General features: G+C 40.6%; 1 long non-coding RNA gene across 1 annotated transcript in view; it reads left to right on the top strand.

Annotated features, from left to right (window-relative positions):
* The window catches only part of LOC103374792 (uncharacterized), a 16,755-nt gene extending 2,619 nt beyond the window's left edge, over window positions 1–14,136 (top strand). Inside the window, exons 2-3 of the long non-coding RNA XR_521151.1 lie at window positions 13,219–13,229; window positions 14,045–14,136. This is a non-coding gene — a long non-coding RNA (uncharacterized LOC103374792). The remainder of the gene's footprint in view (window positions 1–13,218; window positions 13,230–14,044) is intronic.
* The last annotated feature ends 3,780 nt before the right edge of the window (window positions 14,137–17,916 follow it).

Genomic DNA, 17,916 nt, shown 5'->3' with positions numbered 1-17,916 from the left:
TCTCCTCTTTGTAGTTGTTTTGTGTTTCTTTCAGTCATTTTGTGTCTTCTGTGTTGTTTTATGTCGCTTTGTAGTTTGTTTGTGTCTGTTTTTGTCTTTCTGTCTGTAGGTGTTGTATCGCTTTGTAGTTCGTTTGTGTTTAACTGTAGTCGTTTTGTGTCTCCGTAGTTGACTTGCATCTGTTTTTAGTAATTTGCTTCCTATTGTAATTGTTTTGTGTTTTATTTTAGTTGCTTTGTGTTTCATTGTGCTTGTTTTGTGGCTCTTGTTGTCATTTTGCCTCTCATTATAGTCACTTTGTTTGTGATTGCAGTTGTTTTATGTCTCTTTGTAGTTGGTTTGTGTCTATTTTTTTCTCTCTTCACAGTTTTTTGTGTTCAATTGTTTTGTGCCCCTTTTTTTTTTTGCTATTTTTGTCACCAACTGTTGTCATTTTGTGTCTCATTTTAGTTGTTTTACATCTGTTTGTAGTTGGCTTGTGTCTGTTTTTGGTAATTTTGCTTCCTATTCTAATTATCTTATGTCTCATTTTGAGTGTTTTGCATCTCGCCGTAGTCATTTTGTGTCTCTTTTTGTCATTTTGCCTCTAACTGCAGTCATTTTGTGTCTGACTGCAGTTGTTTTAAGTCTCTTTGTAGTTGACCTGTGTCTCTTTTTGGTCCTTTTTCCTCCCATTATTGTTATTTTGTGTCTTATTATAGTAGTTTTCTGTCATTGTGGATGTCTCATTTGTTGTGTGATACATATATATATATATCTGTTGACATTACACTAAAAGCAAACAAACGCTTCACACAAAGGCTCTGCAGGAGAAGCTCGAGCTCACAGACAAGAGCTTCCCATATGACGTTGCAGGGTCAAGTTTGTGGACAGTGTAGGTCAGGACTCAGCTGAGGTGGCCTCAAGCCCAGAACCCCGAGGCGTTATTTCAGTCCAAAGTTAGTAATGACATGCATACTTGTGTGCACGGCAGAGATACAGAGGGCCCTTCATGTACGCGCCGTCCCCGAGTCTCCTCTTCTGTGAGCTAACACAGCCGGCCATTCAGCGTCCGTCACACTGCAGCACATGATCCTCACACCCGCAGTCGTCCTAATCAGCCCATTTATGAACGTGGTGACATATAAAAAAAAAAAAAAAGACATTTCGTCTCGCGGTGGTGACTGTGCACAAAGGCAATAATTGATTTATTCAGTTTAAATAATAAAAGCTTCTTCATGAGGTCAAGGGCGTTATTCCCCCAGAGTCATCACTGCGGACGCACTCTTTTACTGTGTGTTGAATCATCAAATATCCCCTCTTCTCTGACCTTTTCCTGCCGCTGCATCTGATCACTCGATAGTAAAAAGAGAAACGCTGAATTAATTTCAGGCGCCGTGGAGCTGCACCCAGTGAACTCTGTCTTTTTTGAGCCTGAGCTGTCATTTGTGGATGCACATGATTCTATGCTGCTTCTCCAGGACTATACTCACCCCAAACAACAGGCGCTACATTAGATGGGAGCTGCCCGAACGCCACTGTGCTGAAAATTACAAGCTTTGATCCAATTGTGGTTTCTGCGTGAGGGAGGGAGTTTGGGCTGTTTCCTTGCGTCACAAGTCGCTCCACGTTAGGAGAACATTGTGCTTCCAGACAGCAGCTTCTTCTTCTGTGCTCCCATTGTCCCCACAAAGGCTCCACGAGTGCAGAGGACATTCCTTATTAGATAAAATTGATCGATTAATGCGGCCGTACACATGATTGAATCAGGAAGTCCTGTGATGTCATGTTCGAGTATTCTAAAATCTCCCTTTTGTTACCGGCTACGTCTGTGTGTGGATTTCATTCTGTCTGAATCACAGCAGCCTACTCAGACAAGAAGTGAGCTACCGGTGACTTACTGGAGACTAATTTGCATGTGTGACCTGAAAACCCTGCGTGCTCTCATGGCCCAGAAAAGGGTTTTGTACTGAAGGTCTTCCGAATAGAAACATAACATTTTTTTAAGAGCAAAACCTTTATTTAGACTGTTTGAGCAGGATGTATGAATGAGTCATTTGTATTTGTTATGTTAAGAGTTTATGAATGATCTCGACTGTAACGCCCCCAATTTGTGATTCATAAACGGTTGACTTATTTATAACATTTTATTACACAGTAATATGTGTCTGTAGGCAGATATGAGCATTTACTAATGTCTGTCAGCAACTATAACAGCTGCTATAAGCATTCATGTGTTGATTTTGGTAAATGAAGAGACAATTAATGCAGACAACTACATTTAAACACAGCTGCTGAGTTGAAATCTTGTCATTACTGACGAATAGTTTGTATATTGAAACACTGGAAAAACCTATTTATCACTACACATGTAATTAGAACATTAAAAGCCTCAATTAAACATTGCAGACTGCTTAATAATGCTCAATAGAAGAGTTGCTGATACATAAACAAACTTGTGAGCACCTCTTGAGGAAGAGGTGGATATAAAAAGTTATTCTTTCATTAGTGGGAAAGGCGTGTTATATTGTTAAAAAATGCAAAAATGACATCGTATTTTAGCTAGAAACTGTAAAAATAAATAAAGGAATATCCGGGTTGTCAACTCTCTGATGGTTATTGGACAAATAATCTCTCATTTTCCATTCTGGTCAGAAAAATAATCAAATTTAAGCTTAAAATCGTGGTCATCAGAATCACTCTTTTTCCACGTGTCTCATTTAAAAATTCACCAAAAATATTCAGTTTGTAATAAACAGATTTGATAAAAAACATAAAATTCTGCACTCTTTGGTACAATTGTTATGCCATCAGTGAACCAGCTGTGACCAACAGTCACAAGACAAAAAATCTGTGAATATTTTTCTTTGCTTGGTTGAACTGCAGGCTGTGTCTACAAAGAGCAGAGAGGAGACAAGTATGTAGACAGATTACAAATGTAAGTAGTTAAATAGATATAATATATTTTTTTTTTACAATACTGGTAACCCCTCTCCTGGACTCTTAGTTAAACGTTGTGCATGGTTATTCCAATTAACGGCGTTACGACCATGTCACACAGCACAGAAGACATTTTTGAGTTGTGTCTTATTCTAGTCATGGTTGTGCTGTTTCAGTAGAGGTGCAGGACTTTACATTGCGTTAAAACAATTATACCACAGTAAGTAAACATGTAACACAGATAAAATCCTTGGGTTTCAGAGGGTTAAAACAAAACAACAGCAAAAGCTGAATGGGCGGCTAATTTAGAGAGGCAACAGAGGAAATGGTGGTGAATCTGTTTACAGCGCAGCCAAACAATCTCATGACATTTCAGTAAAGACGTCAGTCAATAATCATTACAACGGAGATCTGATTAAAGAGTTTTCCACACAACAATAGAGTGAAGTTCATGGAGTTGAAGCCTTTCGGCCTCAGCGTTTCATCTGACTCACTGTGGAGCTCTTTCATGTTCCAATGCTAATTTTCAGCACCAGTAGAAAATGTTCTGTCTGCATTCGGAGTAACTTGAATGGACGGTGAACAGTCAGGTGGATATCAGCGAGATAAAATGTAAAACTAATTGAATCCAGCCCAGTAATGGCGGATCACAGCGCTAATAATGAAAACCGCTGCACAGAGAGGAAGTGAGTGGATGGAAATATATTCAGTTTGTACAACTTTTAATAAATCATGTTACAGCTGGGTTTTATTGTCAGTTATCCAAGTTTTGAAGCTGTTTACTCTAAATCCTGGGTTTAAGTTTCACTGTTACCAGGTCACAAATACGTTGCCCAACGGCCCAAATGTGCAGACGAAGCCCACGAAGCTAAAATACTTCACTCGTCTGTGAAGTGAATCCTCCCCGAGTGAACTTCAAAAGGCTCGGTCATTAATAATTCCGATTAAGGAGGTAGTCCGCTCGATATTTGCAATTCTGATAACCGATGCTCGAACTGCAAGCGAGGACAGGAGGTAGAGGCAGGAAGACGGCGCTGGGGAATGCAATTTGGGGAGGTGAGAGGTGTCGACTGCTGCAACTTTTCCTAAATTATACCTCAAAATGCTGACGACCTGAAGGAGCGCCGCAGCCACGAGGGAGTTTCCCAAATATCCCGACAAATACCCCCTAAATTATTCTTACGCAAATTAGCCTGTGTGTTTTGTTGATGCATATTTCATGCACCGACCTTAATGGGGTTATTCCTGTATATTAACCTCTGGCTCGTTATATCAGTGTGTTAATTAGCCGGTGTGCAGAAAACAAGAGGGCTGCAGCGAATCCGCGAAAATGTAAACGTGCGTCGAGACAAAGAGGAAACTGCTGTTTTATTTTAAGGTCCACGCTGCAGAGAACATGCTCTGTATTCTGTGAAGAAGTGACAAGCATCATTCCTGGAAGTGTCTGCCGGGTGATACACATGCAATGACCGTGGCAAAGTCAAAACACGTGGCCTCCATTAAAGATATGATATTTAAAGTTAGACAGTGAAGCGGTTTACCACATTAAGTCGAAAATATGCACAGTGACTTCCTTCTTAAAATCCTGTGATGCAATTTCCTCTAGTCTTGTGCAATTTAAATGTTAAAGCTCGAGTCTTTAGCGTGACTTTCGGCGCTAAAGTTTAAGCCTCCATCAGGTGCGTTAAGTATAAAAAAAGCAACCGGGGGAGGTTGTTGTTTCGCTGGGTCCTATCAGCTGTGAAACTGGCGTCAGAAAGCAGCTCTGACTGACGTTAGTTTGCTTAACCAACTTTCACACACTCCTACCGACTGACCTGTTCCCACCCAGGAGGGGGGCAAAGAGCAGCGGTGACACCCACCGTCACAAACCCCCCCCCCCAGCAGGTAAACAAGACAAGCAAGATCCTCTGTTGGACTCTCAGACTTCATGACACGCTCTTTATGCTATAAACAGAGAGTTTCAGGAGAACTAAATGATTCACTGTCTGCAATCTGATCGCTCTGTCTTTCCCCGTTCTCATGGCCCCGTCTAAATGTCAGCATCTGTGTAAACGCTAAGGTAATTCACTCGTCGGCTTCCTGCTGTGAGCGTGGCAAGAGCCGAGGACCAGTGAATCACTTTCAGTGCTCACATCCTCCTGGATCCGTCGCTCCTGGCCCCGATGTTCATTACTCTTCATGGATACCAGCACCTGTCATATTTAAATATTTGCGGTTTCCGAGGAGGCGACGTATGAATGTACATTTCTGGTATGCATACTGGGGCATATTTCAAGAGTAGACAGATGTGATGCTTTTTTTCCCCTAAAGCACAACTCACTAGTTTATTGAGGTTGATAGTGCGATATAGTGAGGTGGATGAGCAGAAGTGAGAGCGGCAGTGACCAGGGGAGGCCCCAGCTCATACGGCACGAAGACTAAACGACAGCAGCTCTCAAAGCCAGCGCATATGCATAAAGAGAGCGGCAACTTCCCCTAACCATGACTCAGAGTGAAGATGCTGAACAAAGTAGATTAAACACTGCTGAATTTTTCATTACCGATATGGCTGTACAGGCTCAACAATCATCAACGGCATCTCAGTGTTTTCCCTGGAATCAAAAAAAACACTTTGTTGAGGTTTATGTGTCAGCTGTTGTGGAAGAGTGCGAGGTGGCTTTTTTATGTTGAGGCGTGAAGTCAGCGGTCAGAATTCTTGTAAACAAAAACATACATCGCTAGGAAAGGCGTTTATCATAAAGCCGGTGCAGCTGCAGCGTGTAAAGTAGCTGCTGCTTTACTTTTATATACAGTAAATATACAAAAAACTAGAATATTTATCTGTGAGGGTTTAGATATTGCTGCCCAAAAGAGCGTTGCATATAATCTAATTGCTTTTAGCACCAATAGATGAGTATGAAACAGCGATTCATGTTGATTACAAAAAAACTGCTATGCTATCGTTGTGCTAATGTGTGTATTAAAAGCTACAAGACACCAATTCACGAGTAGACACGAGATAAAAAGAACAAAAAGTTCTGAGATCCGTTGCAGCCCGAGGCCGACTCCGCAGACACATACATGTGTTTTTTTTTCTTTACTTACACCCTAACGTAATAGTTGACATGTTTGCCATTACTTTTTCTCACTGTCTTGTCGAGCGAGCAGATACAAAGATTAATAACACTTTCATGTCTGTGCAATAAGTTTAGCCGGGAGTCGATTAGATTCGCGGATAGCAAAATCAGACCGAAACAACAATGAAACGTTGTCAGACAGAAGCCCTGAGATCACTGAGATGTCAGATTTTCAACCTTTGATTCAGTTCGGTTAGGTTTTATTTATATTGTGCTAATTCACAACATATGTCAATTAGAGGTGCTTTACATAAACTTATAAGGTTATACAGATGTTCCCTTTGAGCAAGCGCTTGGAAACAGTCCTGGCATAAGGGCTGACATTTAAATTTAAGTTGTAAGTAAGAAGATTTTTTCAAAAATACTGTGCTAAGTGCTAAACAGTAAAGAGATGTCACCAAAATCAAACAAACAAGGACGTCAACCATAAGTCTGATATAGAATCGTGTAGAAGAATTACTTTATATTTAACCCTCACACATCCATCTAGTCGTTATTTTAGGTTTGAATACACAACTATTAATGTTTTAAGCCAAAACAAAGTCTTGAGTAGTTGTGACGCAGCAACCGTTTGCGTCTGTCTGTTGTATTTTCTCAGTACTTATTGATTAAAGCAGACAGAATCCCCAGTAAAGAAGCTGCACCGCAAGAAAACTACCCAATGATAGAAACTCTGACAAGTCAAACTGATTTCCTAGAACTTCATTCTCGTCTGCGCCTGTAAAGATACTAGATTCAAAGAGTAGAGAAGAACTTCTACACAAATCTTGCAAGTTGGAGAACATAAAATTACATGTCAGTTAAATGTGGGATAGTTTCGGATTATAGTTTATCCTTTTTAGTTATGGTCAGATCAAGATCAGATTCTGGACCAAAAGTTTTTCTAATATTAACGCGATGTCGTATAAATGTCAGGCGTCCTCTCGAACAGCAGCATGTAGGTCTGACTGATAGCGTTTGGAGATAAATTCCAATCACCACTCCACAGTGAAATCCAACCTTAGTGGAAAGCTCAGCAGCCGTGCTCGTGACACAACCTATATTTCAATTCCCAGGACCGAGCAGCGCTGCCTGACTGAGCCTTTTGATGCAGCGCTGTTTAAGTCTATACAAAATGACAGCTTTGTATACTGCGGCTTGTTCGGCGGTACGGTGCGCGCTGGAGGCATTAAGATCACTTTCGGTCGTATCATCATTATTTGTGACTCTGAGCCAAGGCTTTGATTAAAGGCCGCTGTTTGAATTTAAGTTGGAACTTTATAGCCTTTTACTGTGCGTTACAGGGACGCAGTGTTATTTTAAGAAATCGTTTTAACCCAAACAGAGCGATGGGTTTAAATGAAATAAAAGTGCCTGACTGGGCACGGAGGCCGACGAAGCATGATTCCTGGAAAGTGCTTTCCCATGTGTGGGCGGGCGGATCAGTTGGAAAGGAGCAAGTAGCAGCCTGTGCTGGTGTTTGACTCCGGAGAGGGCATACTTTTGAAGACACTCCTGCCAAGTTGCAGACCTCCCACAGCTGTCTGACTATTTTTTACAGCGAGCCTGGGAACGCACCGTGAAGCGCTCACCTGCAGCAAGTCTGGACACTTTTTAATCTACAGATTCTCCGCTTCGGGGAGTTATGGGAAGTATTGCACCTCTAAGATCTGTGCAAAGTGGAAAAAAAAGATAGATGAGATAATCTGCCGTGAGGGCGGCTGTATAATATTACTTGATGGGGGAGATAACAACATGCAGTCACATAGAAACACAAAGGCACACGTGTACATGTACACATACATGTGCATATACAGTAGACCAGATCCTGTAGATAAAGGGATTAAATGACTGGTGGTCTGAGCAGTTATTTTAATTGAAGATTTGCTGATGAAGACATACTAATGCTTAATGGGCCTTTTCTATTTTTATCTCACTACACACTCGCTGACCTTTAGTAGTAAAAATACTGGGCTGTAAAGTCACAGCAAGTGATATTACAGACATTAATACCATTAAATAAGTCATTTTTATCCTCTGAAATCTGATCTGATGTAATGGAAAACATCGCTGCATTCTGGGATTTATGGGGTGTACTAGATCAAAAGCCAAGAGATTGCAGCTTAGTAGCATTGTTGCATGTCGTTTATCCCCCCAAAAAAATAAAAAATCAATGCTCCAAGGTAGTATTTTTGGCGCATGCACAAGCTATATTTGCATTTTTACTGCCATCCTGCAAAAGGGAAAGGTAACACTCATGCTCTGTTTGGCTCAGGCTGTGCATTTTGCGGTCTCAGTATCAGAGGTTGCACCGGGTTGCTGGTCGTGGGTTCACAGAGTGCAAATTTGTGAATGAGGCTCCTTCCATTTATGGTGCTGCTAGAGTTGTTAAGACAAGAGGAACTTAACATGATACGATGGTTTCCTCTCTTTAGTTTCAGCTGCTTGCTCCCCCTCGTCAATGAATTGGAAGTCTTCAGTTCACTTAAAGCAACACCGTACTCCCATTTGTTGCACTCGTGACTCAGCGGCTCATTGTGATAAAGCAAACAAGTGCTAAAATGTGTAAATACATTAATATTTGTTCTTCAGATGAGAGCAAATACTGAATTATTTGTACTTGAATTAAGTTGATGCCTTGCAGTCTGGAATACATATCAATGAGTAACTTCATGTAAACTGGCAGTATCTTTAATAGTTCCTGTTTCTGATGAGTCATAATGTTTTTGTCTCTGGAAACTTTACTGTTAACAAAAATACTTTTACTTTTCAGACTCTACACTTTGTAGATAGACGGATGCTTTTATAACCGCGCCACCCTCGGAGCTGTGATCGTGACCGTTGTTCACTGTTTTCTGAGTAACTCTAAAAGCAGCCTGTGAATCACGGTTTCAGGTACTTTGTGCTTGTCGTGTTTTACATTTGAGTGCTTTGCATTACGCTTCTGAGTCAGACATCAACCTTCCTTCTCGCAGCTACAGTAAACTCACACCAAGCTGTGGAAAACCCTGCAGGGTGTTTGACAACACGTGAACACACTTTCAGATTCTTCAAAAACTCTTCTGTCCAGCTGCAGCAGAAACAGTCTGAGTGCTCTGCAGCGGAGGATATTTTTAGCACATTTTCTCAGCTTGTTTCCGAAGAACAATGGTGCAAAGATGGAGGAGATAGAGCAATCTTATCGCTTTGTAGTCAGACTTAGTGAAAGTGAAAATTCTTGCTGCTGTGTTTTGAACTGCACCGACGAGCAAATTTGATAAATTATCTGAAATTTCAAAGCCTTATGATTCGACCCATTTTAAGATTCCAGTATGATTACAAGTTTTAAGTTTCTATTTTAGTAAACTTTATATTTAAAAAAAAATCAAACATCCTGCTGTTTTAGCGTTGTACAAACAGAGCAAGAATGATCCCCTCCAGGAATGTACCTTTAAAAGTAATGTTGGGGCTCGACAAACTATTTGAACGCGCCACATTCTGCATCAATCTTCTTTAGGTTTAGACAACTTCTAATGAAGTAATATTTTTCCATGGTGCTTGTGTAAAGCATCCTGGACCGCGATTGGCTTCTAAACCCTCCTATTAAACGCAGCAACCTTAAACAGACAAACGCAAAAAACACCCCCTAGTGTTTGCACATCTGCTATCGGAGAGACGAGCGGAAGTAATGTTTATCGTCCAGCATGCAAAAAGTTTTATTCCACTTGACTCAAACACAATCAGTCACGTGAAATTGTCAAATAAAAGCACGGGAGGCTTAAATTAAAGGTTTCATCTCCTGGTAGCCTCATTCGTGACCCGTCGAGTTAGAACGCAGGTGAAAAGTCGCACCTGACCTGCGTCGAACTCGCTCTGCAGCCGGCTAGCGAGGTGTGAGCGAGAACGCATGTTTCTCACCTCCTGGTGCAAAACGCAAACAATGCCGTCGCTGCTGGCCGGCCCGGAGTGGGGGATTTAGCAAGTGGCGGAGCGTTGAATGGGAGCGAGCAGACCGCCGGCGCTGGTGAACAAACAGAGCAGCCACATCAAAAGACAGAGGCGACGACAAGGTCAGACATTTTCCCAACCTGAAACACTCGGGATGACGACGACAAAGAAGCTTATTAGGATGCAGATGAATTCATTCGCACTGATTTAAACAGATAAATAACGGCTAATCCTAGATTTCTTTGTGCTGGATCTACTACAGTGGCAATGGGCTGTGGTGAATGGTTGCGAAACAGGGTTAGGAGCTTTCTGTAATTTAAATTATTATATTATGAATTCCTAATAAATGAAGGGCTGTAAAATGTTTGATCAAAACAGGAAGATAGTTCTGTAGACATTTATGTGGTGACACAAGCCATCACAACCGTAGTCGAATATAGAAATCTTCTCATGATGCATTAGTACCAATATATCTATGAGTCATTACTAAGTTTACAACTATATGTGCTTACGTGGGTTATTTTAATGAAATATTATTACTTTATTTCAAGGAATCACAAACAAAACAAGTCAAACCTAATCTTTTTAGTAGCATATGAAGAGTTCATTTGCAAAAACAGACAACACCATCTTCACAAACCTTCAGAAAACCCACTTCTCCATCGTCTACTTGAGACAATATCAATCAAAGTTAAGTTATCTCTGTTTTTGTCATGTCATTTCTACTCAGTCAACTCCACTGAACTTCAGTTTGATTGATATTATCCCAAGCAAACAATAAAAAATAAATACATTTTCTGAAAATCTATAAAAATGGAGTTATCTGTTTTTGAAAATGAACTCTTCATACATATAGTTATTGTCTTTATTTATTTTGTTCCATCTTGTGTTATGTATTCTGTTGTTGTTGTATTAATTTAGCAGCTAAATGTGCACTCATTTCCTGAGCATCTATCCATCTATGAACATATAGGTCAAATACATTCTATATAACTAAACAACAGAATTTTGTACTAACCAGCTCTAAAATAAATATACACACACAAAAAGCTAAAAACACATGAAAGCAATGTCTAAAGTAAAAAAAGAACCTCCGTAAAGGAGAAAAAATAAACAGACACCATGATGCACATTAAATAATGCATTTTAAAGATGCTGCTATGTGGGTTTTGTTGCTTTTGCATAACCACGCTAGCAGTTTCCTACTGTTTCCAGTCATTATGCTAAGCTAAGCTACGCCGACTGCTGGCTGCAGCTTCATATTCACTGTATTCCCCAAAATACCCAACTATTCCTTTAAAAGATGAACGTATGACCTTTGTGTTCCACACCTACTGTAGCGGAGAGTGCCTTTGAACCTACATATTTCCTCCTGTTTGTTTACCTGTCTGTGTCTTTCACCTCACCTTGCTCCTGTTTGTGACCCAGCAGAAGAAGGGCTGACATGTGAAGCTGCTTTATTCTAACATTTGAACACGTTTACTGGGCCGTAAAGCATCGCAGCACTTTGTGAGCACATGAAATGCCTACACAGCTACTCATCATACTCGTCACCGTGTTGCACAACGAAGAGATTACATTTCTATTAAAGAGGCTGAATTCTTGGTGTCAGATCATAAGGAGCTTTTTTGTGAATTCATGATGGTAAAACTCACAAACTCTGGCTCTGGGCAATGAAACAGGTTTATTGTCCACTTAGCTTTTGGAAGGATACATGTTAGATGTTACGTAAAAACCCAGACATCTACACTCATTAAAGGCTCCTGCAGTGGATGTGTGTTAACATGCAGCCCAGTGTGTGTGTTTGTGTGTGTTGATGAGGTGGCACAATGGTGGGAAACTCAGTCATCCTTCACCAGTCTGGGAGCGACTCTGCCCAGTTGTCTTTTGTTTTCTGGTTGCTGGGTGGGCATCCCCTGTTCATTCATTACCTGAAGTCCTGCAGCAATTCTACGTGGGATGTGAAGCACGACAGCGCATTCCTGTACCTCGCGAAGAGAAAAAAAAAGGGAGTGGGAGTTGACAGAGGTTTATTTTAATGAGCTTTGTGTTTGTTTAACCTCCTCTCTGTTCTTCCCAGATCCAACCACGGCTTCGCATTAAAAGACACTTTCAGACAGCTCGACCTGGCTCGGTTTTGCGGCCGCAGTCGACTTAAACTGCGCAGGATGAGTGTTTCAAGTGAAAGCTGAGTCGGGAAATGTGAAAGCGGGTTCCAGTTGCGAGAGAAGTTCTAAAAAAAAAAAAAAAGTGACGGTGGCAGAAGGATATCCAGTCGAGTGAGCATGACTAACCGCTCAGCTGACCACATCCAAAGGTCTCCGCCGGGCTGATGCGAAAGAAAAAAGGGGTGTTTTGTGAAGTTAATGACACGAGCCAACACCTGCTCTGTAGTCAAACCTGGACAACTGTTAAAGAAAAGCTGCAGCCTTTACAGGAAACACGCTCATGTCGAGTCTTTCTGAGCGTCGCATGAGAAGATCAACTCTAGTGTCTGTACAGTAAATATGAAGCTATAGATAGGCGACAGTTAGCCTAGCTTAGCATAATGAGGGGAAAGGAAACAGCTAATTGAAGGTTTCAGTCTTTGTTTTTTGATGAAACAACTTAGATATGGTGTTAGCTTGTACTTCCTATGCTGCTCTTGGTTTATTCTTATGTTGTTCTAATTTTTCTCAGCAATATCTGGGACAAGAATGTTCTTCTGGATTAATAAAGTTCTATTTTTTTTATGCTAAGCTAAGCTAATCAGTGGCATAGTTGCTAAAATGCGTATTTCTTAAAGTGTGTAAATGACACTTTATTCAGCTTGGTTCACATCTTTGTACCTGTTGCAGAGTTGTTTCTTTTTATCATCCAAACCTAGATCTAATGACAGGGTGACGTATATGATTCAGATTTTGACACCTTGTGCGATAATTTTCTGATTCTGAGCTGTAAACACAAAACCTGACTTGACTTTCAGGTGTACAGAGTCGGGGCTGATCTGCTTTAGTGCATCACTGATCTCAGATAAGTTCTCTTTAGCTCATTTCTGTCTATTATTACATTGTAGTCTAAAATCTGGCATCATCAATAAAATAACTAAACACGCAGCAAGAAGCAGCAGCAGTCAGACAGACCGCCAACACATTATGATGGATACACTTATTTAAAGGTTGAAACCGAAAGTGAGAGCAGATGTAATGATCGTAATAATCGACAGTTGCATGTTTACGATAAACTTGGCGGGGCCACTTACACGGTCTGTAAACTGTGACGAATATTGAAACAGGCAGTTTGGTGGTGAAAACTTCATCTTCACTTTCATTTCAATTTTTATTTATTTATTTTTTTTAAAACTATACTGAGCAAACCTCTACACTTACCCAACCGGGAGGTCTTGTGGATTTTCGATGCGAGCCAGTCGCCTGCGATCAATGTCTGGCTTTGTTTGTTTGTGGTGCACCAAGCCAGACACTTCCTCTACCACCTTCTTCGAAACACAATCAAACCAGACAGCCACTGAATTCAAAAGACGAGAAGATCAGAATGAGGAATCAATGCTGAACAGCATCGACAAGCAACAGTTGGGAGGATTTTAACAAATGGCCATTATTTGTTGATTTTTCTTGCTTTCATTGCCTTCAGAAGCACCATTCTGGTTCACTAGTGACAGATTTAGCTTTAATAGCATTGGAAAGCAGCGGCTACTCACTACAGACGACAGCGTGATGCGTGGAAATACGAACACATTAAAGCAGCTTCAGAGAAATACTATAACTTATTGGTGTAGTTTTATTGGGTGGGTTCATTTAAAACAAGTCTGATTGTGTTTCTTCCTCCATCAGACCTACCCATACCCGTTAACCCACTAAACCCCAAGCAGCTTCTGGGTGTTTATTTGCTCCACTTTTTACCAAGTTTGAGCTCATTTTTCACTGAGGTATAAAGCAGGGCTCCAGACTAACGTTTTTACTGGTAGCACTGGTTCGACCAACTTTCTCACTTGGTTGCACCTGCCACCTTGTCACAGGCAAAAAATATGATTCGCTGAACATCTTCTTATTGATAGACACTAGAATTTACCAATTTTGTTCCCTAAACGCCCCCCATTCTAGTCTGCAGTGCGCTCAGACAGGTGTGCCACCAAAAATGCCTTTAAAAAGAGTAAACTAGGCCGTTCTAATGTCAGATTTGTCGGAGGTGAAACCGAGTGATTTTGTTTACATGCGCTCTTTTCTATGAGCGGGAAAAACAGCGTATGCACGTGCGCTCCGTTTTTCACAAGAAGACCTAATTTAAAGAGTAAACACAGTGGTACACCGAAGCTATCAAAGAACTGCTTTCCACTACTGTGGTCCACGCAGCAGCTTCCTGTGCTGGTTACAGCGACACTAATACAGCTTAATGATCACTGTGCACTCGCACCAATCCATCCGCTTGAAATGTTAACTCGCACACTCGAAAAAATGTCAATTTTGGTCGCAGCCTGGAGCCCTGTGAAATCCTGCACCATCGCTAGAAGAAGGCGCATGCCGTCTGCCGTGTGACAATTATAATGCCTCAAATCATTAAGAGAAGTAAAGTGGAATTTCTTTGATTATTTATTTTACAAAAAATGGAAAAGACTGAGTCCAACATGTTGCCAAAGCTGGAAACAGCAATGACTCCATGTGCAATAGATCTTTCACTACATTTTTGATTTGCTTTTATACTTGTCTCCAATCTGCTCTGTGTAAACAAAGCCTGCAGTTTAGGCAAAAAAATAAATCCCAGAATTGTTATCATGTGACTGCTGGTTAGATCGAGAGTCAATAATGGACTCTTGGTTGTGCCAAGGAGTGCAGAATTTTTAGTTTTTTACAGATTCTGTTCAGTGCAACACAAATTTTAAAATCCGACATGTAGAATAAGCTGATTTTGATAATATATCACAAGTTTAAGGTAAAATCTGGTTCATTTAAAGACGGAACTGCAAATCAAACATGATTAGTTCAACGACTGGTAGACAGGTGAAAATATAACAATTCTGTTTTTCCTTTTTTTTCTCCTCTCTGATAAAAGATGCAATTATGGCGACTTTTTTAGGACTAACATGCCTTCTAAACCTTTAGCAGTTTAAAGGGTTAATACTGTTTCTGTCTTCACTGGGCTGAACACTGTAACTGTGACTCAGTTAGCAACATTTCAAAAAATGTAGAAATGCTGCAGGACAACACCTGATTCACAAAGCAATGCCTCTGTGTTGTGGATTTCGTAACAAGTGTGGATACAGTGTCCGCTGTGTGTAAATGACCCTGGTGAAAAGTGCATGGAGCTCATGTACAGATTAAACGCTTTCACCCTGTGCAGCTGTAAACAGGAGGAAGTGATGCAGAACACCCAGGACTGTAATGAACACACTTCACTTACTTGTTGGACACTAAGAAAAACACACGCTCAGTAAACATGCTGCCAGACTGAGAAATTTATTCAGACAAGTGTGCAGCTTTTTCCAAACATTCAACAGTGTCAAGTGCCAGAAAAGGCTTACAAAACTCACAGGGAATTATGCAAGAAAAAATGTATGTGGTTTTTAGAAATGATTGCAAAGCAAATTCCTCTCCCCTTTCACCTCAGTGTGGTTGGATTTCATTGACAATACATCACAACTTCACAATGTACTCAGACCTAAAAGTCTCATTACTCCCAGCAGCGAGTTGTGAGACTTTGACTTTGTTGCTCTGCTTCATTTTTCTTGGACACAACAGCTTTAAACATATTAAATTAATGTTTTCATTAAACAAGACATATTTTGCTTTCCCCTCATTACCTGTCATGTACACACTACAATTATAGATGTTCAAATTAAATGTGGCCACAGTTTCAGATGATAAAATAAACATTTTCAGTCTGCTCTAAAAGCAAGGTTTCTAACACGTTTTCTACTCTAGCGATGAGGATTTCTTTCATCAGCAGCAGGCAGTCGAGTTTTTACACACAGTTCATGATTGAAAGACGAAATCCAACCATTAGCAGGTAACAAGTGTAACATTTACCAAACAAAGATGTCCTGCTTTAATATTTGCTGCTGCACAAGTCTGCACTGTTCACTGTCTTATTAACAATTATGTTACTTAACCTTCACACCTGATAGAGAGTGCGGTGGTGCTCACAATCACTGTGGTGCAGACTTCCAGATGTTGGCCAATCAGAAGAAAGTGGGCTCTGAAAGCAGGGTGGGAGGCCCTTAAAGAGACAGGAGCCAATATTTTGTTTTTCCAGACAGAACTCAGCTGAGGGGCTGAGTAACTTTATCTTGTTAAGCATATTTGCATGATTTTAAACATACACTCAACCGACCTCAGTAACCCTGCCACTCTGCACGCACACTGTAAATGCTGCTGTTTATGGACATTTATATTGCTCGTATTTTTATTGTTCTAGTGTATTTCTTGACTCTTCAACTTTTACTTTATTTTTATATTCTTATTTTAGTACTTTTTTTTTTTCTGATTACTGCACTAAAGTCAAATTCCCTGTTTGTGTGTACAAACTTAGCCAATAAAGTTGAGTGATTCTTATTTAAGTTACAGACCTTTAATTCAGTTCTCTTATTGGGATCTTAACATTTACAGTTTATTTCTATCTGTCACAACATTGTATTCTCTGAAAATGATTGCTGCAGTATGATAAGAATAAGAATTTTTTTAGACTGTGAGTCATGCAAAGCTACTCAAAGTGGAGCTGGAAATGAGCACAAGTCTCCTTTAACAAATATTATTATGTCTTCCTTAGCTCTGTGTAACAGACACCTCCTCAGACAAACTACTCCCTCACACTGAAGCAGACGACTCAAACATCCAACTTCATGACCCCTTTTTAAGGTCACTCAAAAGCCTGAAAAAATGCTGAGAAGAGATCAACACTGTCCCTTTAAGCAGACCAGCATGACAGTTGTAACATTAGGTACTTCCCAACCACAATGTAGAGCACCACAGGGGCCCATTCAGGGTGTATCTGTGTCCTCTCTCTCAAAAAAAAAGGGGGAAGTAGATACTATTTTAAAAAAAATGGTGTGTGTCTGTGTGTGTGTGTGTGTGTGTGTGCGCTCCATTAAGATGCAGTGAAACTGAATCCAGCACTGACTGCTTCCACCTTTGCATCCTCCCTATTCAGATCAGTATCTCCAGCCGTGTATTCAGCGCAGCAGCTGTGGTGAGAGTCGGCCTGCATGAGGGTCTGCAGCGGCACCACCACCCTGCAAAACACAGAGAGGAGAAAAAGAACGTGTCAAAGTCCCGAAATGACTGACAGCGAACGAGCTATTGTTTCATAATGCAAGTTATCGAGCAACGCTTTCAGGTTTGCAAATGAGCTGGTCTTTTCATTATGAGCTGTGAGCCATTAGTTGTAAATCTGCTGTGAAATTCAGATAACAGCGGGGAAAAAACCAACACAAACACTCACAGTTGGAGTTAAAACACAAGTTGCACATAGTTGCAGATATCTATCCAACCATATACAAGAATAAGAGATTAAAATCACACTGTGGGGCTTCCAGTTAGTTAAAGTAAGTGACCACGGATATATTTTTTTCAAGAAACAATTAACACCTAAACAAACTGTTTTTGTCCACATTTTTTCACATGTAAGCAGCTTTAACGCTAAGCTGTGAAACTTTAAGGAATCAAGAGGAGATTATGGGATAAAAGCTAAAGCACACGTACGGTCAATAAATCAATGAACTGACTCAAAAATGTGAATTGCCGACATGCATGAAGTGATAGCGGCAAATAGTGTGGTGTGAGGATGTATTTTATTGATTATAGGTGCCCCTGATCAGAAGGCTGTAGAGTAATCAGTGTGTGTGTGTGTGTGTGTGTGTGTGTGTGTGTGTGTGTCTGTGTGTGTCTGTGAACAGTCGCTAGCTTTAGTGCTAAGGTTTAACAAGTTGGTGTTTTACAGGTGAGCAGCTCCACGAGACGTCAAAGGTCACTTTTTCAAAAAT

This window comes from Stegastes partitus, unplaced genomic scaffold, assembly GCF_000690725.1.
Source record: "Stegastes partitus isolate 25-593 unplaced genomic scaffold, Stegastes_partitus-1.0.2 Scaffold2359, whole genome shotgun sequence".
NCBI classification, from domain to species: domain Eukaryota; kingdom Metazoa; phylum Chordata; class Actinopteri; family Pomacentridae; genus Stegastes; species Stegastes partitus.
The sequence above is the reverse complement of the archived record's forward strand: the minus strand, read 5'-3'. Positions and strand labels throughout refer to the sequence as shown.